The sequence below is a fragment of the Podarcis cretensis genome (assembly GCF_951804945.1).
Source record: "Podarcis cretensis genome assembly, chromosome: 2".
In the NCBI taxonomy this organism is placed as follows: domain Eukaryota; kingdom Metazoa; phylum Chordata; class Lepidosauria; order Squamata; family Lacertidae; genus Podarcis; species Podarcis cretensis.
In genome coordinates this window covers 9,594,395-9,620,197 of record NC_137171.1, presented here as the reverse complement: position 1 = coordinate 9,620,197, position 25,803 = coordinate 9,594,395, and the positions used below count along the sequence as shown (strand labels likewise).

The window sequence follows — 25,803 nt, the reverse complement described above, 5'->3', positions numbered from 1 at the left end:
GTGAGCAAGCCGTTTCCACGGGGCTTGGGGTTCCATTGGGCTTGACTCGTGGAAACTTTCAAATGTGATGAAGGAATTCCTTACCCATTAGGGTGGGTGTATCTTTGCATGCAGATTCCCCCCCCACTCCCAATACACACTTTTTGTGATTCGTTACAGATTTTGCCTCCCTGAAATCCCCATCCTTTCGATAAATGTACAACTCTATAAAGATTATTGAATAATTGTTGTTGTTGTTGTTTAGTCGTTTAGTCGTGTCCGACTCTTCGTGACCCCATGGATCAGAGCACGCCAGGCACTCCTGTCTTCCACTGCCTCCCGCAGTTTGGTCAAACTCATGCTGGTAGCTTCGAGAACACTGTCCAACCATCTCGTCCTCTGTTGTCCCCTTCTCCTTGTGCCCTCCAACTTTCCAAACATCAGGGTCTTTTCCAGGGAGTTTTCTCTTCTCATGAGGTGCCCAAAGTATTGGAGCCTCAGCTTCAGGATCTGTCCTTCCGGTGAGCACTCAGGGCTGATTTCCTTCAGAATGGAGAGGTTTGATCTTCTTGCAGTCCATGGGTCTCCTCCAGCACCATAAGTCTCCTCCAGCACCATGAGTCTCCTCCAGCACCATAATTCAAAAGCATCAATTCTTCGGCCTTCTATAATAATAATAATAATAATAATAATAATAATAATAAAAATAAATTTTTATTTATATCCCGCCCTTCCCGGTTCAAAAACCGGGCTCAGGGCGGCTAACAACAAATTTAAAACACTTTAAAACACTTAATTATAAAAGCAGCATAAAATATGGTATAAAAACATGAATAACAATAAAAATTAAAAATCAATTAGATAATCCCCAGAGCTAGCTGGCTGAATTGGTCCTACTTGGGCCAGCGAGGAGGCCAGGGGAGAATTAGCTGTGGGGTCTCAGAGTGGGAGATCTTCATAAAAAGGGAGGGGGAGGGAAGAGAAGGGAAATAAAAGATCAGGCTGAATTCAGGTTAAAGGCCAGGCGGAATAGCTCTGTCTTACAGGCCCGACGGAAGGGGGTTAAATTCTGAAGGGCCCTTATTTATACCAAGAACTTGCTCAAGGCTCAACCAAAGTAAATGAATGCGTGATATGGCATCCCAGCTAGTTTTAGTTCAGACCCTATTTTCTAGGGACAGTCCCAGATTTACAGAAGCTGTCCTGCTTTTCCTTAGGACGTCCCTATTTTAATCGGAGAAATGTTGGGAGGGTATGGCGTTATGCGACCTCCGAACCAAGGGGCCAAACCTTTAGAAGACATCTGAAGGCAGTCCTGCAAAGGGAAGTTTTTAAATGTTTAATGTTTTATTATGGTTTATTTATGTTGAAAGCTATCCAGAGTGGCTGGGGCAACCCGGACAGGTGGGTGGGGTAGAAATATTATTATTATTATTATTATTATTATTATTATTATTATTAAATAGGTAAAGGTAAAGGGACCCCTGACCATTAGGTACAGTTGTGACCGACTCTGGGGTTGTGGCACTCATCTCGCTTTATTGGCCAAGGGAGCCGGCGTACAGCTTCCGGGTCATGTGGCAGCATGACTAAGCCGCTTCTGGCGAACCAGAGCAGCACACGGAAAAGCCGTTTACCTTCCTGCTGGAGCGGTACCTATTTATCTACCTGCACTTTGACGTGCTTTCGAACTGCTAGGTTGGCAGGAACAGGGACCGAGCAACGGGAGCGCACTCTGTCGCGGGGATTCGAACAGCCGACCTTCTGATCAGCAAGTCCTAGGCTCTGTGGTTTAACTCACAGCGCTATAGGGCATCCCTATTTTTATCAGGAAAATGCTGAGTGGTATGTATTATTTATCAATATTTACTACTACTACTATTACCCTGCCTTTCCTCCAGTCAGGGAATGAAGGTGGCTTACAAAGATAAAACAAAACAAACTAAACATATAGAAAAGGCAATCATTAAAATGGAGTTAAGCACTGGTTCCACTGTGTTATCCAACACAGCCCTGCAAAGCAGTTTCCAAATGGATTATTCATTTATTATTTTAATGTGCAATCTTTTCGCGAGTCAAATGACATATCCAAAAGTCCCGCTACACCTAGTCCTGCCGCCCTTAACTGCCAACAGCAGCCACAAGTCCAGCACACCTCACAGGGCTGCCTGCGCATGCTACATGGCAGTCCTAAACATGCCATCCATAATGCTGTGTATCAGGAGTGGGGGGAAATGTGCGGCGACAGTAGTCAGAGGAGAACAGCACATGGATGAGGGGGAATTAAAGGAGGGGCAACGGGTTCACAATTAAGGCTGGGCAATATCTGGTTTTCAACATCGTGATATATCACCAGCTAAACATTGGGATAAACAGTACCGATATATCACAATATCTGAAATAAGGATGGATCTTTGTAGAGGCGTTGGCTGGCTTCATGGTTTTTTCCACATTCTGATTTTTGGCTAGCACACACACACACCATGATTTTCGATATATTTAAAGGTCAAAAATTATGAAACCAATTTCATGATATGGAGTTGAAATGGGTTTTGGACAATACATCGTCCAGTCCTAAAACACCTCATGATTTGCGATATATTGTCAGGTCAAAAACCATAAAACCGATTATCACAATATGGACTTCAAACCAGTTTTGGATGACATATTGATATATTGGCCAGTCTTATTCACAATCCACATGAAACCAAGGTACATTCAGGCTCCTAGAGGAACGTTTTTTTGGATTTCCGTCAAAAACTGTCAAGATCTGTCTTTTTATGTGTAACGCTAAAAACCATCTGCTGGAAAGTCCCTAAGGCTGGTGTCACAAAGGCCCTGGGACACATTTGTGTAGGCAACATGATAACAGGGTGGGTCTACCTCCACTGGCCTTTCAGGGAATGTTTTCTTAGCTGCTGCACAAACAGAATTAGGCAGACAGAAGGCAGACGTCATGCCTATGAAGGAGACTGTCATCTAGTATGTATGGGAATGTCAAACAAAATTCCCAAATCAGAGTTTGCATGTGGACTGGATTAGCAGGATCTCGTAATTGTGTACAAACATGTGTAACCTTCTTTAACAGGAATTGGGCCCCTGTGGACATTCATCAGCCCCAGAAAACATGGACAATGTCACCTCTTTTTCTAGAAGAATAGCACTGATATTTCCCTATGTCACTGTAATATATACAGTCGTACCTTGGGTTACAAGGGACGCGGGTGGCGCTGTGGGTTAAACCACAGAGCCTAGGACTTGCCCATCAGAAGGCTGGCGGTTTGAATCCCCGTGATGGGGTGAGCTCCCGTTGCTCGGTCCCTGCTCCTGCCAACCTAGCAGTTCGAAAGCACGTCAAAATACAAGTAGATAAATAGGTACAGCTCCGGCGGGAAGGTAAACAGCGTTTCTGTGCACTGCTCTGGTTTGGCAGAAGCGGCTTAGTCATGCTGGCCACATGACCCAGAAGCTGTACGCCGGCTCCCTCGGCCAATAAAGCAAGATGAGCACCGCAACCCCAGAGTCGGCCATGACTGGACCTAATGGTCAGGGGTCCCTTTACCTTTACATATACCTCGGGTTACAGACACTTCAGGTTACATACGCTTCAGGTTACAGACTCCGCTAACCCAGAAATAGTACCTCGGGTTAAGAACTTTGCTTCAGGATGAGAACAGAAATCGCGCGACGGCAGCGGGAGGCCCCATTAGCTAAAGTGGTGCTTCAGGTTAAGAACCGTTTCAGGTTATGAACAGACCTCCAGAACGAATTAAGTTCTTAACCCGAGGTACCACTGTACTTCACTCAGTGATGGGCTCACAAAGAAGGCCTCCTCACAGTGGCGGAGCTTCATGCTCCGGCACCGGGGGTGTGTGGAGAGCAGGCGGGGGCGGGGCTGGCCCATGCCCTGGGGGTGTGGCACGCCGCCTGCGGGGGCGTGGCAGCAACAATGGCACCCCACTGGGATTGTGCTGCCAGGGGTGGTGCGTTCCCTCCCTCCTCTTCCTCCGCCAGTGCCTCCTCAGATCTTAAGTCCAGGGTTAGCCCCCAGACGTGCTGCCTGAAACTAAGGATGATTCTGCTCCTCCCCCACCTCCCATAGCAGGTTGGCCAGACTGGAAGCTGAATCTTAGAATCACAGAATTGTAGGGCTGGAAGGGACATCAAGGATCATCTAGGCCAATCATCTAAGCCAATCCCCTGCAATGCAAGAAACTCAGCTGAAGCATCCATGACAGATGGCCATTCTTGCTTTAAATACTCCACCACCTTTCGAGGGAGTCCGTTCCGCTGTCAAACAGCTCTTACTGTCAGAAAGTTCTTCCTGATGTTTAGTCAGAATCTCCTTTCTTGTAACTTGAAGCCATTAGTCCTCCGAAGCAGGAGAAAACAAGTTTGCTCCACCTTCCATCTGACAGCCCTTTAGATATTTGGCTATCATAACTCCTCTTTCCCAGACTAAACATACCCAGCTCTCTTAACCGTTCCTCATAAGGCTTGGCTGAACAATCTTCCACTGCACCTGAGGGCAGCAGACTAGCTTAAGGGATGCAGGTGAGGCGGAATGCCTGTGTGTGACACACACACTGCTCTGTTTGCTCATTGCCCTGCTCATCATCTAGTTGAAGCAGCTGCCTCCTGCTACCTAATAGTAGAGCTGGCCATACTGAAGGCAAGGGCTGGCACAAAATAAGAGAGGCACACCTTCAAGTATTTACATCTTTCCATAACGCAGGTGTCCCCAAACTAAGGCATGCGGGCCGGATAAGGCCTGCGGGACTCATTTATCCGGCCCGCAATGACTCCCGCTGCCCACTACCTCTACCTGCTCTTACTGGTACTGCGCTGCGCGGCTGCCCACTTCTGGGTCAGAGGAGCACCGGAAATAGCTTGTGCACATGCACAAGCGTTATTTGCTCATGTGCAAGCATTGTTTCCGGTGCACATCCGGGTAGGAGGAGACCTGGAAGTGCACCGGAAATAGCGTGTGCGCATGCATATGGGCACACACTCCCCCACCCTCCGGCCCGCTGCACAATCGGCGCTGGAGACACCGGCCCGAGGCACGGTAGGTTTGCTGACCCCTGCCATAACGGTTAGTTGACAGTCTCTGAGTTTTAGTTTTATGTGTTTCTTATTGTGTTTATATATTCTATATTTTTATTATTGTAAACTGCTGTGCATTTTTTGTAAAAGCTATAGGAGTATATCAACATTTTCATAAATAAATAAATGTGGGACCTAATTTTAGGGCTTTATAAATTAGCGGCAAAATCTTTAATTGGGCTCAGTAGCATGTTGATGTCAAAGCTATGGTTTTCCCAGTAGTGATGTAAGGAAGTGAGAGCTGGACCATAAACAAGGCTGAATCGATGCTTTTGAATTATGGTGCTGGAAGAGACTCTTGAGAGTCCCACGGACTGCAAGAAGATCAAACTGATCCATTCTGAAGGAAATCAGCCCCGAGTGCTCACTGGAAGGACAGATCCTGAAGCTGAGGCTCCAATACTTTGGCCACCTCATGAGAAGAGAAGACTCCCTGGAAAAGACCCTGATGTTGGGAAAGATGGAGGGCACAAGGAGAAGGGGACGACAGAGGATGAGATGGTTGGACAGTGTTCTAGAAGCTACTAACATGAGTTTGACCAAACTGCAGGAGGCAGTGGAAGACAGGAGTGCCTGGCGTGCTCCAGTCCACGGGGTCACGAAGAGTCGGACATGACTAAACAATTAAACAACAACAACAGCATGTTGATAGCTAGGGCAGCTTGTGCAGGGTTGGTGTTAATTATGGCCCCAAAATGATGCACCAGAGTAAATACCCACTGTGGAAACAGCACAACCACTCATTCCTCCTATGAACCGCACAGGATAAAATCATGGTTTTCCCCTGCTTTAAGGAGACCTTATCCGGTGCCTTTGTGACATCAGCAGCTATTATTACACCAGTCTCCCACCTTTCTCTCAAAGCTAGCAACCAACCAACCAACCAACCAACCTCACATTAAGGAAAAAGCCAATGACTGAAAGACTCAACAGGAAGCAAAGCAAATACTACAGGCTCCTGACCACAGCTACAGCATACATGTTTCTGCTATTTGCCAGACATTTCACTAATTTATTCGTATTGCGGAACACACGGCTTTGGAAGTGCGGAACTGTGCGCTGGCTAAAGACTGAAAGGCAGCAGCAGAGGTAATAAGCAAGCCGTCTCCGATTTCAGGAAAATCTGCTGATTGCAACACTAGCAGAATTGGGGTGGGGAATCAGCACACCATCACATTGTTTTGTTTCTAGGAATCATGGAGGGTTTTATTTCCAATCTCCAGGAAGAAATCAGAGGCCTCTTGCCCAGCCGTGGATTTGCTGGGCATAGAAAGATAAACAGGAAGCATCTCAAACGAAAGGAGAAGCTATGGTTACACAGCTTTCTCTGCAGAATAGACATGCCATGTTCTGTTTACAGGGGAGTTGCGACTGATCTGTAGGCAGAGTTTCACTTTCAGAAGAGAATATTCCAGTTTTGGGGCTCGGAGCTAGATGCTCAAGTAAATCCGTCTTTACTGCTGGAAACATCTGCCGCCCATATAATTCTCCTTTCTCTTGCTGTAACAACTGGTTGGTCAAAGAAATGATAATGACAGCACTCTGTAGCAAGTTTCCCTGACCCCCTCCAATACCGTATTTTTCGCTCCATAAGACGCACCTGACCATAAGATGCACCTAGTTTTTAGAGGAGGAAAAGGGGAAAGCCCCGATTTTTTTAGGATCAGCTCACAGTTGTGCAGCTTCTTTTGCAAAGGGGAAAAGCCCCAGTTTTTTGAGGATCAGCTGAAAGTTGTTGAGCTTACTTTGCAAAGGGAAAAAATCCTGTTTTTATGGGGTTCAACCCACAGTTCTGCAGCTTCTTTAGGAAAGGAAAGGAAGCCATTTCTACAGTTTCCAGACAGATACAGTGTTACCTCCAGATGCGAACGGGATCCGTTCCAGAGCCCCAACGCAACCCATGTCTGCGCACGTGCAGGTCGCGATTCAGCGCTGCTGCGCATGCGCGTGACATCATTTTGAGCGTCAGCGCATGCGTGAGCGGCAAAACCCGGAAGTAACGTGTTCCGTTACTTCTAGGTCACCGCGGAGCACAACCCGAAAATGCTTAACCTGAAGCTACTTCAACCCGAGGTATGACTGTAATCTAATCAGCCAGTCACATGTCGCTGGGGAAACAAACAGCCTCCCTCCGTCTGCAGAACATTCAACAATGGAGGCCTGGGCAAGGGGGCGGGGCCAGAAAGGGAGCCAGTGATCGACCACACATTCGCTCCATAAGACGCACAGACATTTCCCCTTGCTTTTTAGGAGGAAAAAAGTGTGTCTTATGGAGCAAAAAATACAGTAATTGGCTCAGGCTTGGTGATGTGGGGAGGGCAGATGGAACGGATGATGTGCAGAAGTAGCAGGGGCAAGGGGGGCTTTACCCTTCGTCCACCACCACCTTCCCCCCTGCTCAACACAGCAGCTCTCCACTAGCTGTTTCCCCTCCTGAAGTGTTCCAGATACACACTTCCCTTGCGAACACTTCGGGAGGGCAAAGGAAAGCAGCTGGGGAAAAGCAGTGGGTGGAGTAAGGGCTAAGCATCTCCTCCCCACTGCTGCATCTCCTCTTCTAAATGCGCCCTCCCAAAGCTGTTTTACCTGGGCCTGGTCTTTCCCAACTTGGTGCCCTCCTGATGTTCATCTCTTGACCGCTGGCCGTGCTGAGTGGAGCTGATGGGAGTTGGAATCCAACACCTGGAAGGCACCAGGATAATAATAATAATAATAATAATAATAATAATAATAATAATAATTTATTATTATTTGTACCCTGCCCACCTGGCTGGGTTTCCCCAGCCACTCTGGGCGGCTTTCAACAAAGCTTAAAATGTCACACATTAAAAACTTCCCTGAACAGGGCTACCTTCAGATGTCTTCTAAATGTCAGGTAGTTGTTTATCTCTTTGACATCTGATGAGAGGGCGTTCCACAGGGCGGGTGCCACTACCGAGAAGGCCCTCTGCCTGGTTCCCTGTAGCTTCACGTCTCGCAGTGAGGGAACTTCCAGAAGGCCCTTGGCACCAGACCTCAGCATCCGGGCAGAATGATGGGGGTGGAGATTCTCCTTCAGGTATACTGGGCCAAGGCTGTTTAGGGCTTTAAAGGTCAACACCAACACTTTGAATTGTGCTCAGAAACATACTGGGAGCCAATGTAGTTCTTTCAAGACCGGTGTTATGTGGTCTCAGTGGCCGCCCCCAGTCACCAGTCTAGCTGCCGCATTCTGGATTAGTTGTAGTTTCCAGGTCACCTTCAAAGGTAGCCCCATGTAGAGCGCATTGCAGTAGTCCAAGCGGGAGATAACTAAAGGATGCACTACTCTGGCGAGACAGTCCATGGGCAGATAGAATCTCAGCCTGCATACCAGATGGAGCTGGTAGACAGCCGCCCTGGACACAGAACTGACCTGCGCCTCCATGGACAGCTGCAAGTCCAAAATGAGTCCCAGGCTATGCACCTGGTCCTTCAGGGGCACAATTACCCCATTCAGGACCAGGGAGTCCTCCACACCTGCCTGCCCCCTGTCTCCCAAGAACAGTACTTCTGTCTTGTCAGGATTCAACCTCAATCTGTTAGCCGCCATCCATCCTCCAACTGCCTCCAGACACTCACACAGGAACTTCACGCCTCCACTGGTTCTGATTTGAAAGAGAGGTAGAGCTGGGTATTATCCATGCCTTTCTCCCCCTGCGCATGCCCCAGTCAATGAAGTGGTGATTGCGATCTTGGAGATCTTGTTAAGGGTGCTGGGAATTGTAGCTCTGTGAGAGGTAAACTACAGTTCCTGGGATTCTTTGGAAGAAAGCCATGCACTTTAAATTTGCTTTAAATGAACAGGCTGGTTGTGACCTGGTACAGGAACTGCAAACCAAACCTTGCCTCACTTGAAAACCAGCAAAGGATTGGTTCTTTTCAGATGTTTTTAATACATGTGCAATGAATAAAAGTTGGGGAGGCGGCAGGCCCCACCCTGACCAACATATGTGTTAATTGTGCACACATTGGAATGTCTGAAAAAGGATCTAGTCAGAATGTAAAGAAAATGCTGAATGCTTTGATTTAAGGGACTCTAAAGGGTAGACTGCCTCACTCACCCTTGCTTGAATCTTTGCATAGGCATGACTGTCTGAGCAAAAAAAATCATTACTTGTCAGCTCTAGTTCCTCATCTGTAAAATGGGGAGATGAATAACCAAGTTGTCACAAAACAAATAGAATAAAACTGTAAATAATTTTGCCGAATCTAGAGTACCACAGAAAGAGGCATGGGCCTCTGAGTCACAGAGGTTAAGCAGATGTCATCTGTCAGAATGGTAATAGTGCAACCCTATGCATGGTTAAAGGTAAAGGGACCCCTGACTGTTAGGTCCAGTCGCGAATGACTCTGGAGTTGCAGTGCTCATCTCGCTTTATTGGGCCAAGGCAGCCGGCGTAGCTTCCGGGTCATGTAGCCAGCATGACAAAGCTGCTTCTGGCGAACCAGAGCAGCGCACGGAAATGCCGTTTACCTTCCTGCTGGAGTGGTACCTATTTATCTACTTGCACTTGATGTGCTTTCAAACTGCTAGGTGGGCAGGAGCTGGGACCGAGCAACGGGAGCTCACTGTGTCACGGGGATTCGAACCGCTGACCTTCTGCTTGGCAAGCCCTAGGCTCAGTTGTTTAGACCACAGCGCCACCCACGTCCTTGGTTACTCAGAGATAAATCCCACTGAAGCCAATGAGACATACTGCCTAGTAAGTGTTGATGGGATTGTAGCATCAGTTAGGCCTATTAACAGGCTATGTGCCTTGTTGGTGCACTTCAAGCACCATCTCTATATGGTACCAAAACATATAGGTAAGCCATTTAACAGGGTTGCGGGTGGCGCTGTGGGTTAAACCACAGAGCCAGATCAGAAGGTTGGCAGTTCGAATCTCCACAACAGGGTGAGCTCCCATTGCTCGGTCCCTGCTCCTGCCAATGTAGCAGTTTGAAAACACAAAGTGCAAGTAGATAAATAAGTACCACTCTGGCGGGAAGGTAAACGGCGTATGTGAAACAGCCTCTCCTTGCTGGCAACTTGCTAAATTGCATTCTTTTAAAAAATAATAATAATAATATTTATTAAAGTTTCAAAAAAGTTACAAGAATAAAAAAAGAGAAAAAGAAGCAAAAAATACAAAATACAAAAAAGTAAAAACAATTAAAAACAAATCAACCTTTCCATGTCTTGACTTTCATTTACTTGTTTCCCTGACCTCCTCACACCTCCCTTTTTTGTATTCTAGTTCAATTAGTTATTTCAGCAAATCCTTTCCATTTTTGCTTTTATCTTAATAATTTATCTTAATATATTATAACTTTACATTCTCACCTATTAACAATCCATTTTTAAATACTCCTTTATAACATTACTGCTAAAACCACATAGCTAGATTGCATTCTTAGGCTTTGTGGCATCATGGTTAGAGTGCTGGACGGTGACCTAGTAGACCCGGGTTCGAATCCCCAACTCAGCCATGAAGCTCACTAGGTGATCCTAATCTATTTCACAGGGTTGTTGTGAGGGTGAAATGGGGATGAGGAGGAGAAGGAGGAGCAAGCTTGTTTTCTCCTGCTCTGAAGGGTAGGGCTCGAAACAATGGCTTCAAGTTACAAGAAAGGAGATTCTGATTAAACATCAGGGAAAACTGACTGACAGTGAGAGTTGTTTGACAGTGGTACGGTCTCCCTCTGGAGGTTGTGGGCTCTCCATCCTTGGGGGTTTTTAAGCAGAGGTTGGATGGCCATCTATCATGGATACTTTAGCTGAGATTTCTGCATTGCAGGGGGTTGGGCTAGATGACCCTTGATGTCCCTTCCAATTCTTTGATTCTATGATTCTATGTATAGTACTTTGAGCTCCTCGGAAGACAAAAAACTAACAAAAATAACAGTAAAGCCTTTGTCCTCAGATGTTCACCACCACCAATACCACTCAGGTCTTTCTAATACAGTGGTACCTCAGATTACATACGCTTCAGGTTACAGACTCCGCTAACCCAGAAATAGTGTTTCAGGTTAAGAATTTTGCTTCAGGACGAGAACAGAAATCGGGCTCCGGTGGCGCGGCAGCAGCAGGAGGCCCCCATTAGCTAAAGTGGTGCTTCAGGTTAGGAACAGTTTCAGGTTAAGAACGGACCTCCTGAACGAATTAAGTTCTTAACCTGAGGTAAGAAGAAAAAGAAGAAGAAGAGTTTGGATTTGATATCCCGCCTTTCACTCCCTTTCAGGAGTCTCAAAGCGGCTAACATTCTCCTTTCCCTTCCTCCCCCACAACAAACACTCTGTGAGGTGAGTGGGGCTGAGAGACTTCAGAGAAGTGTGACTGGCCCAAGGTCACCCAGCAGCTGCATGCGGAGGAGCGGAGACTCGAACCCGGTTCTCCAGATTACGAGACTACTGCTCTTAACCACTACACCACACTGTACACCTTTTGCTGCTACTCCTTCTTACACACACACACACACACACACACACACACACGACAAGCAGCAGACTCTCCCTCTTCCCCCCCGGCCCACCCCACTTCATCCCCCTCTGTTCCACTTTCCCTCTATAGGGATCTTTGCAGTCTCACCTGGAACTTGCCTTGCGGGGGGCGTTAAAAAATGTTATAAAACAAGCCCCAACTCCCCTGACTGCCAAGAACAAACGCATTCCCTGCCGGCCACGCCCCATGCAGCTGCTCACACAGCCGCAGCCAGATGCAGTTTCAAAGGGTGAGCTCAGACCTCCCAAGGAGTAGCTGTCAGGGCTTGCATGCGGCTTCACTGATTGATTGGGACGGCAGGGCGGGGGGGGGGGGGGAGAGAAGACAGAATAACTGTTCCACCCCTTTGCTGAGAGTCAGCAACCCACACGCTTGATGCCATTGCCAGCATCGTCGACACAGGCCAGCCTTGTCCACAGATCCTTGCAAAACATTCCCCCCCCCCCCCGGATGGCTTTCTGTGCATTTAAAGCACCCAGCCACCAGAACTGTTGTTCACAGAGGTGCCCCTTCCAGCACTCTTCACAAACTGCACATCCCAGGATTCTGGGAATAATAATAATAATAATAATAATAATAATAATAATAATAATAATTATTATTATTATTATTATTATTATTATTAAATTATTTATACCCCGCCCATCTGGCTGGGCTTCCCCAGCCACTCTGGGCGGATTCCAACAAAATATTAAAATACAGTAACGCATCAAACATTAAAAGCTTCCCTAAACAGGACTGCAAAGCAATGACAAACCTAGACAGCATCTTAAAAAGCAGAGACATCATGTTGCCAACAAAGGTCTGTATAGTTAAAACTATGGTTTTCCTAGTAGTGATGTATGGAAGTGAGAGCAGGACCATAAGGAAGGCTGATCGCCGAAGAATTGATGCTTTTGAATTATGGTGTTGGAGGAGATTCTTGAGAGTCCCATGGACTGCAAGAAGATCAAACCTATCCATTCTGACCATTTTGACCATTTTCATATTTATTAAAAATTTTAAGGGTTACAAAAAGCAAAAGTAAAAACACCATATTAAACAAAAACAAAACAACACATCACAATAAGGGGGGAAAAACACAACTAATCTTCCCATAACTTATCTTTCATTTGCTTGTTTCCTTGACCTCCTCACACCTCCCTTTTTTGTATTCTAATTCGGTTAATTATTTCAGCAAATCCTTTCCATCTTTTCCAATTTTTGTTCTGCAATTTATCTCAATATGATGTAACTTTACTTTCCCTCCTTTCACCAATTAACAGTCTATTTTTTCCTAAACCCTTATAACATTTCTGCTAAAACCACATAACTTCATTCCAACATCCTTCTAACATTCATTAATTTTACAGTGTTTCTGTAAATAGTCTTTAAATTTCTTCCAATCTTCCTCCACCGACTCTTCTCCCTGGTCTCGGATTCTGCCAGTCATTTCCGCCAGTTCCATATAGTCCATCACCTTCATCTGCCATTCTTCCCAGGTGGGTAGATCTTGTGTCTTCCAGTACTTTGCAATAAGTATTCTTGCTGCTGTTGTAGCATACATAAAAAAAGTTCTATCCTTCTTTGACACCAATTGGCCGACCATGCCCAGGAGAAAGGCCTCTGGTTTCTTCAGAAAGGTATATTTGAATGGACTGCAAGAAGATCAAACCTCTCCATTCTGAAGGAAATCAGCCCTGAGTGCTCACTGGAAGGACAGATTGTGAAGCTGAGGCTCCAATACTTTGACCACCTCATGAGAAGAGAAGACTCCCTGGAAAAGACCCTGATGTTGGGAAAGATGGAGGGCACAAGGAGAAGTGAACGACAGAGGACGAGATGGTTGGACAGTGTTCTCTAAGATGCCAGCATGAGTTCGACCAAACTGTGAGAGACAGTGGAAGACAGTGGAAGTGCCTGCCTTCAAATGTCTTCTAAAAGTCTGGTAGCTGTTGTTCTCTTTGACATCTGGTGGGAGGGCGTTCCACAGGGCAGGTGCCACTACCGAGAAGGCCCTCTGCCTGGTTCCCTGTAACCTGGCTTCTCGCAGCGAGGGAACCGCCAGAAGGCCCTCGGCGCTGAACCTCAGTGTCCAGGTAGAACAATGAGGGTGGAGAATATATGGTATATAGCTTATGGGCTGGAGAATAAAGTACCCAGAAGCCTCTGCAGTGCACCTCTATGACCTCAGTTCCTCAGTGGATAGAAAGTTTGAAAACCTCTCTCGACCGAGTCTTTATAAGGGAGATGGATCTCACTGGCTTGCATGTGAAGAAAAGTGCTGATAAGAGCCAGGATTTATGCTCAACTTATAAGAAATGAGTACAGTAAACTAGAGGAAAGGTACACACATATGGCCCAACAGCGACTCAAGATTCCTAATCCTCTGCTGCCACTCATCAGTTTTCTAGCAGTGAGCTAAACAGCTGAAGATCAAAGGATAGGCTAACTTTTCCCAAACAACTATGTTTTTGTCGCTTTCCCTCCCACTCAGAATGCAAACTGTTTATTTAATTATGTAAAACTGACTTTTTAACAACCCGGCAGGCATAAATTAAGCAAACGAGGCTTTCCTAGCTGCTCTAGCTCAGGGCCAGAAAATGCTTCTCTTACTTAAACGTTTACACCACAGGGTGCTGTTAAAGGTGCAGGAGCAGGAGCGATAAAATAAGGTGGCAACCCTGTTCCCCCTGCCCTCAGCAACACCGCTTGTTCCTTCAAACACTCCAAGGAAAGCTGCAGCCAACCATCATTATCATAATTAGGGCTGGGTGATATCTGGTTTTCAGCACTGTGATATATTTATATATCACTATGTCTGAAATAAGGATGGAATTATGTAGAGGCGAACACCATCACATTTATTTGTATGTAAACTTTCCATGTCATCCTGGCCTAAATAGCTTACAGTAAAGTACAATAGTAAGATATAGTAAGGTAAAGGGACCCCTGACCATTAGGTCCAGTTGTGGCCGACTCTGGGGTTGCGGCGCTCATCTCACTTTACTGGCCGAGGGAGCCGGCATACAGCTTCCAGGCATACAGCAAACCAGAGCAGCGCGTGGAAATGCCGTTTACCTTCCCGCCAGAGCGGTACCTATTTATCTATTTGCACTTTGAAGTGCTTTCGAATTGCTAGGTTGGCAGGAGCAGGGACCGAACAATGGGAGCTCACCCCGTCACGGGGATTCGAACCGCCGATCTTCCGATCGGCAAGTCCTAGGCTCTGTGGTCTAACCCACAGCGCTACCCATGTCCCTTGTAATAGTAAGATATAAAAGCATGCAAATATATAAACGCCGCGTTTCCAAGGTAATAATTAATTAATTCAATTCAGAACAAACAACAGCATTTCAGTAGACCTCACCAAGCCTTCTCATTTTGAAAAATTGTGGAGGGCAATCCACAAACAACCCATAGGAAACCCTAGCAATAAAAATACTATGGAAGAATCCAGATTAACTGTACATATATAAGAAAAACTAAGAGTGCAAGCCTAATGTCCTGATCTTTGCTGCTGCAGAGACTTGGGATCTGTTGAGAAGATAGCTGTCAGGGCGTGGCTAGAAGTACCGTACCTCAGCAGAACCAAATGCATATTGAAATGGTGAAGTCCAGCAAAAGTTCACCTCTCAGTTCTGCTGTTCTGCAGAAGCCTGGACCATAGAGGATGAAAGACTGGCGTAACAAGACAAACACACCAGGGATTAAAGGTGAACAAAAGGACAGGTAAATCAAATCGCCATTAGGACAATAAGCAGGATGGCAACAAGTATACGTAGCAGTGATGATGGGCATTCTTCACTTCAAAAGGCACACTATGTGTCAGATTTAATGGTGGTGTATGTTTGTGCGTAGAGGGACACAGGTGGCGCTGTGGGTTAAACCACAGAGCCTAGGACTTGCTGATCAGAAGGTCGGCGGTTCGAATCCCTGTGACGGGGTGAGCTCCTGTTGCTCGGTCCCTGCTCCTGCCCACCTAGCAGTTCGAAAGCACGTCAAAGTGCAAGTAGATAAATAGGTACTGCCCCAGCGGGAAGGTAAACGGTGCTTCCGTGCGCTGCTCTGGTTCGCCAGAAGCGGCTTAGTCATGCTGGCCACATGACCCGGAGGCTGTACGCCGGCTCCCTTGGCCAATAAAGCGAGATGAGCGCCGCAACCCCAGAGTCGGTCACGACTGGACCTAATGGTCAGGGGTCCCTTTTCCTCTTTATGTTTGTGCATGGACTTGCACTATGTTCACATGAGCGGTATCAGCAGTTTAGTAACCACTCAACATGACTGATTTCCTTCTCACAAGCAGAAAATTCACATGACAAACTGAGATTTCAGCATGCAACTGCAAACAACCTCAGAGTGGGTGGGGCAGTGGTCTGCTGAATCACACAAGCTGTGTTGTCAAACCTCTTCACCGCAACCACACTTGAATTTAGGTCGATGAGAAACATCAACCCGGAGGAAAACTAAGCAGCTGGCCCCATTTCTACCTCGTCTGATTCTTAAGAACAAAGAACATGAGGTGCCCTCCATGCTGGGTACCGTCTGCTGCACATGCCCCTTTGAAATGTGCAACTGCCCCTCTTGCATGCTCAATGCATTTCAATAGTCTTTGCGCCGGAAAACTGGCCAGAACTGCTCTCCATCATCAAAAACAGCGTACCAGGCCAGATGCCAGCTGACACGAGTGCTTGTGCATGTTCAAACTTTCATACGAAACCATGAGATCTAGAAACTTGCTTTCCTCTGTTGAAGCAAAATTCACTATAGCCAAAGAATAATGCATAATATGACTTAGGGAGATGCACGCAGGTTCCTTGCACTGCGGAGGCAATGCTCTCCCCCCGTTTCGTATTTTCCACATGTCTCTCAACACTATGCTGCATTTCAAACAAACAGCACATAATTCTGAGTCACATGGCAACGTCGCTGGCACATAGCAACGTGGAAAGTGTAAGTGATGATGTCACAAGGGCTTTCTCTCAGAGACACCCTTGACATTTTGCTTGACACATGTGCATCTCCTTTGTTTGCTTCCTGTACAGTACATTATTTTGCAGTGGGAGGAATGGAGCAGTTTGGTATATAATGGAATCAGTGGTGACATATGGAGCCGTTTGCGGGTATTGGGCTTGCCGATCAGAAGGTCAGTGGTTCAAATCCCGACGATGGGGTGAGCTCCTGTTGTTCTGTCCCAGCTCCTGCCAACCTAGCAGTTTGAAAGCACACCAGTGCAAGTAGATAAATAGGTACTGCTGCGGCGGGAAGGTAAACGGCATTTCCGCGCGCTCTGGCTTCCATCACAGTGTTCTGTTGTGCCAGAAGCGGTTTAGCCATGCTGGCCACATGACCTGGAAAGCTGTCTGCGGACAAATGCCAGCTCCCTCGGCCTGAAAACGAGATGAGCATCACAACCCCATAGTCGTCTTTGACTGGACTAAACCATCCAGGGGTCCTTTACCTTTACCTACCTATTGGGCGGTATACAAATTTAATAAGTAATAATTTCCCCGTTCCACCTTCTGAAGGTGGTGCCATGTCATACCTTGCCATGTGGCAGTGATTCCATGGTTAATTGCACTAGATATTGAAATTTTAAAAATGGAATTAGAAAAGTGACTACAAGCCAGTATGTGCTGTTGTAGTGTACAGCTGTTGTAGTGTAGTATACAGCTGTGTAGATTTGCACTCACAAGATCTCCGAGGGTGGGGATGGAATTCAAAGAATAAGTGACCCTAAGAAATAAAAAGTCAAAAGGAAAACCAGCTTGTCAAAAAAATAATAATGGTGGAGAGGTCACCGGAGGTAACGCAGCTGAGGCTGTGAAAGGAAGGAAATGGTGGAAATTGATGCCAAAGGTGGGTGGTGAAGACATTTAATAATTTAATTAAAATTATTATTTTAAAAAGTATTAAATAACTTGGATAAAATGCAGCTCTTCATTTGGATTGCCAGTTTTGATTTAAACCAAAGCCATGCCTATCTTCATCACTTTGGCATTCCCCCTCTCTTTCAGACTGATCTCCTAACAGGCTCTGCCAGGCGGCTTGCTGGAAGCCGCCACCTGCGTCAAACTGAGACTTTCGCTATGACCCACCCTGAAGAGTCCACCCACCTCTTTGAGCTTGCCACCGTCATTCCTAGAGTGCTCTCAGCCTCTGACTTACGGCAGGCTGGCATAAGGCAAGAGGAAGTGGCAAGTGTAGGAGGTTTATTCAGGCCTGGGAACGCAATGAATTTGGTTACTCTCACTGCCACTAAATGACACACATATAAACACCGGAGGTGGAAATTTAACACCAGCGGCAGCAGCTTCTGCCACCTTGGCTTGCATGCTCCATGCCCAATGGACATGCTTGACAATCCTCATGCTTTTGGCAGTCCCAGGCAGGAAGCAAAAACACAAGCAATTTAGCAAGGGTCGTGTCATGTACTGAGTTGAATAGGATCCAAAATGCAGCAGTCTGATTGGTCCTATAACAAAAGGATTCAGAATGCAGCAGTCTGATTGGTTCTAGAACAATAGGATTCAGAATACAGCAGTCTGATTGGTCCTAGAACAATAGGGTCCAGAATGCAGCAGTCAGATTGGTCCACAGGAGCCACCCAATCCAGCTCCAGGTGGAAGTGAATCCGCAACCTGATTGGCCTACAGGAGAATCCCGGAATTAGCCAATCACGTGGGACCCATTGTGTAAATAATGTATATAAAGCAGACATTCTGGGGGAACTTCCATTGCTCCTCACCACTATGAGCTGAATAAAGAGCATGAAATCCACTCTTGACTCTGAATATATTTCAGGTGGGTACAGTCAGATGCCAAAATGAGCAGGGCAATGGCATACCCTCCAACATTTCTCCGATGAAAACAGGGACATCCTATTCCATCGTCTTCATCAAAATTTTATTATTTATACCCCCACCCATTTAACTCTGGGCAGCTTCCAACATATATAAACACATAACAAATCATTAAACATTAAACTTCCCTATACAGGGCTACCTTCAGATGTCTTCTAAAGGTTGCATAGTTACGTATCTCTTTGGCTTGGGGTCACATAACTCCATACCCTCCAACATTTCTCCGATGAAAATAGGAGAAAAGCAGGACATTCCAGGATCGGGGATGGCTTCCGCAAATCTGGGACTGTCCCTGGAAAATAGGGACACTTTGAGGGTTTACAATGAACCATGTGATAGAACAGCATTCCGTTCCATCCATGCAGAAGTCAACAGTTTCTAGGGACACCTCTCTCTCTCTCTCTCTCTCTCTCTCTCTCTCTCTCTCTCTCCAGTATTATTTCACTTTAAGGGCACATTCTGGCTAGGCAAAGGCACTGCGGTCAGGGCTGGGGGTTGGGGCAAAGAGTCATGAGGGCCAAACAGAGAGTTCTGGATAGCCACATTTGGTCCCTGGGCCTGAGATTCCCCACCCAGCTCCAGTTTAGCAAGGCCTGGGTGGGATGCCATAAATAGCTAGTGCAACACGTTGGCGACTAATATACACACAATAATTGCCAAAATGATAATGCATTCTTTATCAATCTTCTGAGAAAAAATACACAAACTTATGCAAAGCCACAGAGACTTGCGAACTACCCAACCTAAGATGAACTTAAAATGTCTGATTTCAATGGATTTTGCAAGTGCTTAAATCAGTCTTTTGTTTTCTTTATCTTTTTAGGTAAGTTAATGAAGATACCAACAAAAGGTATCTTAGTGATATATTAGTGGCCATGTGATGATTTTAGCTTATGGATTTTATTGTTTAATGTCTTGATTTGTATATTGGGGTACTTTTATAGCTCTGTTTAAAGTACGTAATGTTTTGATAATATAAATGTTTTAAGTCTTTTGTATCAATCCAATATATTTTCTTTTAATTGTTGAATGATTCTGTGTACATTGCGGCAGCCTTTGGCTATGTGCAATAAAACTGACTGACTGACTGACAGTTCGATGTTGTTCACAATACCGAGAGATGCTAGTGACGTTGTAGTTGGATGTTAATGAAGTTGTAGACAGGGTGCCAGCATTTTGCACCTGTTTTCGCCCTGGCAGTCCAATAAATCAAGAGGCCGCTGTTCGCCCCCAATGGGGCCCTTTTACTGGGGCTTGCAGGTAGCACACTCCCAAGGTAGTTTTCCGGGCTTCTTCAGTGGTCTAATCTCAAAACCTTGATGCGTACATTGATATTCAATTTCATAGAGAATACTATTTCTTGGCTTAAGCTTAGGAGACTGATTTGCTTACATTCCGCTTGGTGGGTTCACAGTTTGCACAAGTCTGCTCCAAAAGCACAACAGGATTCACTTAGGGCAGAACCACAACATACATTTAGAGCACGTTCAATGCACATGACTTCCCCCAAGAATCCCGAGAAGTGAAGCCATGCTGTGGTTTAAAAGTGTGTTGGATTTGTATGGTGCAGAAACTAGATGTGGCATTTAAACATGTGACTGACCTCTTGCATACTTGGTTTTAGTTCCCTAAATAGGAACCCTATAGGCGAGGTCTGGATCTGGACCATGGAGTGGATGAAGGGAAGCTGTCATCCTTCACCCTAGACAGTCCTGATCTAGATTTCACCACCCCACCCTGCTTACTGCTGCTGCTTCCTCCCTGATGGGTTAAAGGGGCCATAAGAGGAAGCCCAACTGAGAAAGATCAGCATCTGTGGGTGGACACAGACATCCTGGCTGCATTCAAAATCGTAAATATTAACACAGGAAAGCCAAGGCTATTTGCAACATTTCTCTTATGACTATTCGTAAATTGCATGTATTGAAGTTTGGTGAGAAAATCATATAGATGTAATACAAAGGGTAAATGTAAAGGTAAAGGGACCCCTGACTGTTAGGCATAGCTGTCAACCGTCTCTTATTTGGGGGGAAACTCCCTTATCCCAGCGCCGTGTCCCGCTGCTGTCCCTTATTGATGATGTCCCTTAAATTTCCCGGGTTTCAAAGGAAGCAGCTCCTCTCCCTCACTCCCTGCTGGCCAGGGAGGAGGGAGGCTCCAACTGTGTTGCTTGGCTGCGTTGCTCACCCAATAATAAGTCTAAGAACGACTGGGGGGGGATGGAGCTTGCATGCCTTGTGCCGATCAAATCGGCCGCGTTGCCTGGGGACTCGCCTTTGCTCAGCGCTTCCCAGCGGAGAGGTGACGGTGGTTTTCCTTGCTGCATCCCCTTTGCCGGGTTGCTGCGCTGTGGGAACCACCGCTTGAGACTTCGTTTGGCTGCTGGCTGGGCTTTCTGCCTTTGGCTCGGAGTGGCTCAGAAGTTGAACATACCTGCGCCTGGAAAATCCCTTATTTTGGCTGCTGATCCCTTATTTTCGAGGCTGCTGGTCCCTTATTTTCAAATCTGTAAGTTGACAACTATGCTGTTAGGTCCAGTTGCGGATGACTCTGGGGTTGTGGCGCTCATCTCGCTTTACTAGCCGAGGGAGCCGGCGTACAGCTTCTGGGTCATGTGGCCAGCATGACTAAGCCGCTTCTGGCGAACCAGAGCAGCGCATGGGAACTCCATTTACCTTCCCACTGGAGCGGTACCTATTTATCTACTTGCACTTTGAGGTGTTTTCGAACTGCTAGGTTGGCAGGAGCAGGGACCAAGCAACGGGAGCTCACCACGTCACAGGGATTCGAAACGCCGAACTTCTGATCAGCAAGTCCTAGGCTCTGTGGTTTAACCCACATCGCCACCCGCGTCCCCAAAGTGGCTTACAACATGGGAAAAAACCACAGCTACAACATAGCAAAAGTAGTCATAAATAATAAATAAAACGTTAAAAATGTACAACCAAACTGAACAATTTCCAAATAAATCACAACAAGATCTAAAATAAAGATACAAAAAAAAAACAACACACCAAGATACAAACAAACAAACCCAGCAACAACCTCCCCCAACAAAACACCGCAGCCCAAGCATCTGTTCAGCAGCCTCAACTTTTGTAGTCGTATGTTATATGAGGGGTGGGAAATCTGTAGTCCTCCAGTCGCCTGGCTGGACTACAACTCCCATCATCCTTGGCTGAGGCTAGATAACACTAGACTTCCTTGGTGGGGCTAGACAACTAGAAAACATTTTGAACACTTTATAAGCCTATAGAAAAGTTAAGCAAATATTATTATTGCCAACAATGAATTTGGAGATATCAGCATCCCAGTGGCAGAAATGATACCTTCTCTCCACCCCACCCAAATATGTATGGTTTCTGATAGTATTGTTGAAAAAATTAAGGTTTGTGGCACAAAACGCATGATATATGCCAACTATAATTTGTAATCTTTTCTGTGGGAGTTCGATTTCGTCAGGGAGAAAACTTGGCAAGGGAATGAGACTCTGTTACAAGACAAAACTCCAACGCAGTTATGAACAAAAACTACAACTCCTTTTCAGAAATGGTAATACTCAGGAAATATATATGGCAAAACTGTGGGAAGCCAGCAAAGTATACTTAAGAGTGCAAATCATATCTTTTGGGGTTTTCCAGGAAGGAAGGAAGGAAGGAAGGAAGGAAGGAAGGAAAGACAGCAAAGGAATTAAAACAGAAACGAAACACTCATTGAGTAGAATTAAATAACAATAAGCAGAAATAATTAAATACAAATGTATTATTCAAAATCAAAAGAGATTTATAAGAACATAAATATCATGAAGTTAAAACACTTGAAAACAGTTAAGCATGATGATAAAATACTGGCATGCCAAATACGAGAAACAATAATAGCTTTAAAATCCCTTTGAAAATAAGTGAAGATGGCACTTGCACAGTCGATAACTCTGAAACCTTGGCAGAAGTCAAAACATATTTTCCTCTTTTATGGAAAACTGAGTGACCAAACCAAGAACAAACAAAACATGATTTTACTACAGCTCAACTTTCTTTTTTCTGACCAAGATGACTAGTGGAATTTCAATTAAGGAACTGGCAGAAATGAATCATGCAATTTATTCCGAACAAAAACAAAAATCTAGTATTTTAAAAAGTTGAAAAGTAGGGTGAAACAAAAGGGAAGAGGAAAACACACAAGTACAGTTGGTACCTCGGGTTAAGTACTTAATTCGTTCCGGAGGTCCGTTCTTAACCTGAAATTGTTCTTAACCTGAAGTACCACTCTAGCTAATGGGGCCTCCCGCTACTGCCGGTGCGTGATTTCTGTTCTCATCCTGAAGCAAAGTTCTTAACCTGGAGCGCTATTTCTAGGTTAGCGGAGTCTGTAACCTGAAGTGTATGTAACCTGAAGCGTATGTAACCTGAGGTACCACTGTACTCACTCCCCCCACCCAATACAGTGATACTAATAGTAACTGTTGTGGGGAAAGGAAGGGGATTATATCAGGAAAATAACGTGAGAAAGCGTCAATTGCTGCTCCCTCCCCAGTGCTGCCGCTCCAGTAAAATCTAGAAAACTATGAACCAGCTTTTAAGTAAAAAACTGAAATGTCAAGAGAACTTATCATGGATCTCGTGTGTCTCGCCTTGCTTTGGCCCTCAGAGATTTGACAGTAGTTGAAACAATGATAACATCTTTTTGATAAGGAGCGCTCACGTTGCAATCCTACACACACCTACTTGGGAGAAATTCCCATTGAACTCAAGAGGACTTGCTTCTGGTTAAGCATGTATGGACTTGGACTGTTAGTGTCAAAGAACTGCTGGAAAGTATTGCGACACACAGCAAATACCAAAACAAAACTTCACATGCGTCATCTAATACACATTGACATTTGGAGGGGCTGGGGGGGGGGGAATTACAGACGTTTGTTTTGGTTTTAGTTTGGGCCAGGCACCAAAATATAATGCTTGTGGGGACATCGATGGGAATTCTCCCATTTCAGGACCATTAAACAATATAAATGCATTTATACACACACCTTTCCCTGGTACAGGGTTCCCCAAATTTGGTTCTCCAGTCTGTTGTTGGACTACAACTCCCATCATCCCTAGCTAGCAGGACCAGTGGTTGTCCCAGATGAAGGGAGTTGTAGTCCAGCAACATCTGGAGACCCAGGTTTGGAAGAAACCCTGCCCTAGAATCATAGCTGTCAACTTTTCCCTTTTCTTGCAAGGAATCCTATTCGGAATAAGGGAATTTCCCTTTTAAAAAAGGGAAACGTTGACAGCTATGCCTAGAATATGTGTTTTCATACACCAATATTTGGTTGGAGAACTTGATTGCATAATTCAGAAAAGTATCAGTTTTTGAACAGTGGCCGTATTTTGCATGTTGCATTGTTACAGGAAGTGCAGATTGAGTAGGCTTGCCTTTAAATGCAAACTGAATCAAATCTCTCTCCCCATCCTTAGATTTCTTGCTCAGCCAGTCCAGGAGCTGCTAACTGCTGATGGGTAACATCAAGGTCTCCTCCTTGCATCTCCCTCCTCAGGGGTCTTTACCTCTAAACTGGGCTTGGACCAGCCAGCCCTTCCAAGAGACGACACCTTCCATTAGAGGACGACATGTCCCCTGACAGCGGCCCCCTCAAAGAGAGGACTGGTAATGTAGGACACCACGTAACCAACCTAATGACAGGGAATCCTGACACACTGGTCTGTATCGCTCCTCTGCCTGTTCATTGTGCCTGGGGCTCTTCTGCTGTAGAAAGTGTTATAGGAATTTTGAGGTCTTAGATATATGCTAAATGTTCATAAGTGTACCAACCAAGCACATACATAGATCAGCACAGGAAGACCGACCTGGAACCATTTTTGATTCCCAAACTGTCCCAAACTGACCAAATGTTTTCTCTGCAAGGTCAAGGAAAATGGAAAAGCCTCCCCATTGTCTTTTCCTTCACAAACCTGTCTTAAGGGTATACCTGTGTTTGAACAGGGTGAGCCTGTGACCTGACTCAGGAACTAAGTATTTATCATTACAAAAGACTGGCCAGACTCCCCAGGGTATCCAATCAAGTAAGCAAGGTATCCAATCAAGTGAACTTGCCTGACAGGAGATAAACAACAACAGGAGAAAAACAACATTCAAATTTCTGTTTTAGACCGCCTTTTCTGTGATGTAGGCATGATGTATCTGGGGTGGTGGTCTTGAGCTACACCCCTTCTGTGATGTATGTATGTACAGTGGTGCCTCGCAAGACGAAAAGAATCCGTTCCGCGATTCTCTTCGTCTAGCGGTTTTTTCGTCTTGCGAAGCAAGCCCATTGACGGCTTAGCGGATTAGCGCTATTAGCGGCTTAGCGGCTTTTAGCGGCTTTTAGCGGCTTTTAGCGGCTTTTAGTGGCTTAGCGGATCAGCTGATAAGCGGCTTAGCGGCTTAGAAAAAGGGGGGGAGGGGGGGAAAACCGCAGGAACTCACAAGACATTTTCGTCTTCCGAAGCAAGCCCATAGGAAATTCGTTTTGCGAAGCACCTCTAAAACGGAAAACTCTTTCGTCTAGCGAGTTTTCCGTCTTGCGAGGCATTCGTCTTGCGGGGCACCACTGTATGATGTTTCTGGGGGTGATCTTGATCTACAGGGTGGCAATTTCAACATGTCTATATAAGGCCTTGCGCACCATTGTTCTGGGTTCCTCCTCCTTTCCTGCGGGTGAAGGGAGCACCTTGTTACAACAGATCAGCAAAGATCAGGCTTACTAGCTGCTTTGCTTCTCAATATTCTCTGGTTGGCCTCTCAATAAGGAACCTACGAAAGGACTTTATATGGGTTCTTGGATACCCCATAAGGGAAAAGGGCAGATTTTGTTTACAACAAAAGAGAGCGCAGATTTGGAGGCCCGCCTCCGCCTGTGGTCTAGCAGGATTTCCCCTGCCTCTCTCAGCTGACAGTTTATCGACACCCGGGAGAAAATGCTAAAGGGGGCAGACTCTGAATGTTTACTCCCTCTCTCACTTTACTTCCTCCACCCTCACACAAGCGATGGGGGAAGCCCCCAAAAGTTATTCATCAAAGCAGAGCAGCAGCAAAAGTGCTGAGGTTGGGGTGGCAAGTGAGAAGGAAAGAAGACTTGCTTCAGTTGCACAGGCAGTCTCTGGCAGAGGAGGCCCCTGAAACCGCAACTTCGGCATCCTACTGCCTAAACCACAGAATTATTTCCCCACCCCGCTCCCTAAGCAGAGAAAACAAGAGCTGTGGCTACTGCATGGGGTAGGGGGCAGGCGGCCAAGGCATGGTGCTATCTGGGATGTGCCACAGCCCTTAAAAAGGTGCCCTTATAGTTAGAGTTATAGACAGGAGTGCCTGGCGTGCTCTGGTCCATGGGGT

General features: G+C 45.9%; 2 long non-coding RNA genes across 2 annotated transcripts; both read left to right on the top strand.

Moving 5' to 3' along the window:
* Positions 1-5,811: 5,811 nt before the first annotated feature.
* On the top strand, positions 5,812-6,552 carry LOC307209558. The gene is made up of 2 exons (XR_013835638.1): positions 5,812-6,174; positions 6,309-6,552. It is a non-coding gene; the product is annotated as an uncharacterized lncRNA (long non-coding RNA).
* A 9,990-nt stretch (positions 6,553-16,542) lies between these two features.
* LOC307209313 lies at positions 16,543-20,521 on the top strand. The gene is made up of 3 exons (XR_013835538.1): positions 16,543-16,712; positions 17,584-17,750; positions 20,054-20,521. It is a non-coding gene; the product is annotated as an uncharacterized lncRNA (long non-coding RNA).
* The last annotated feature ends 5,282 nt before the right edge of the window (positions 20,522-25,803 follow it).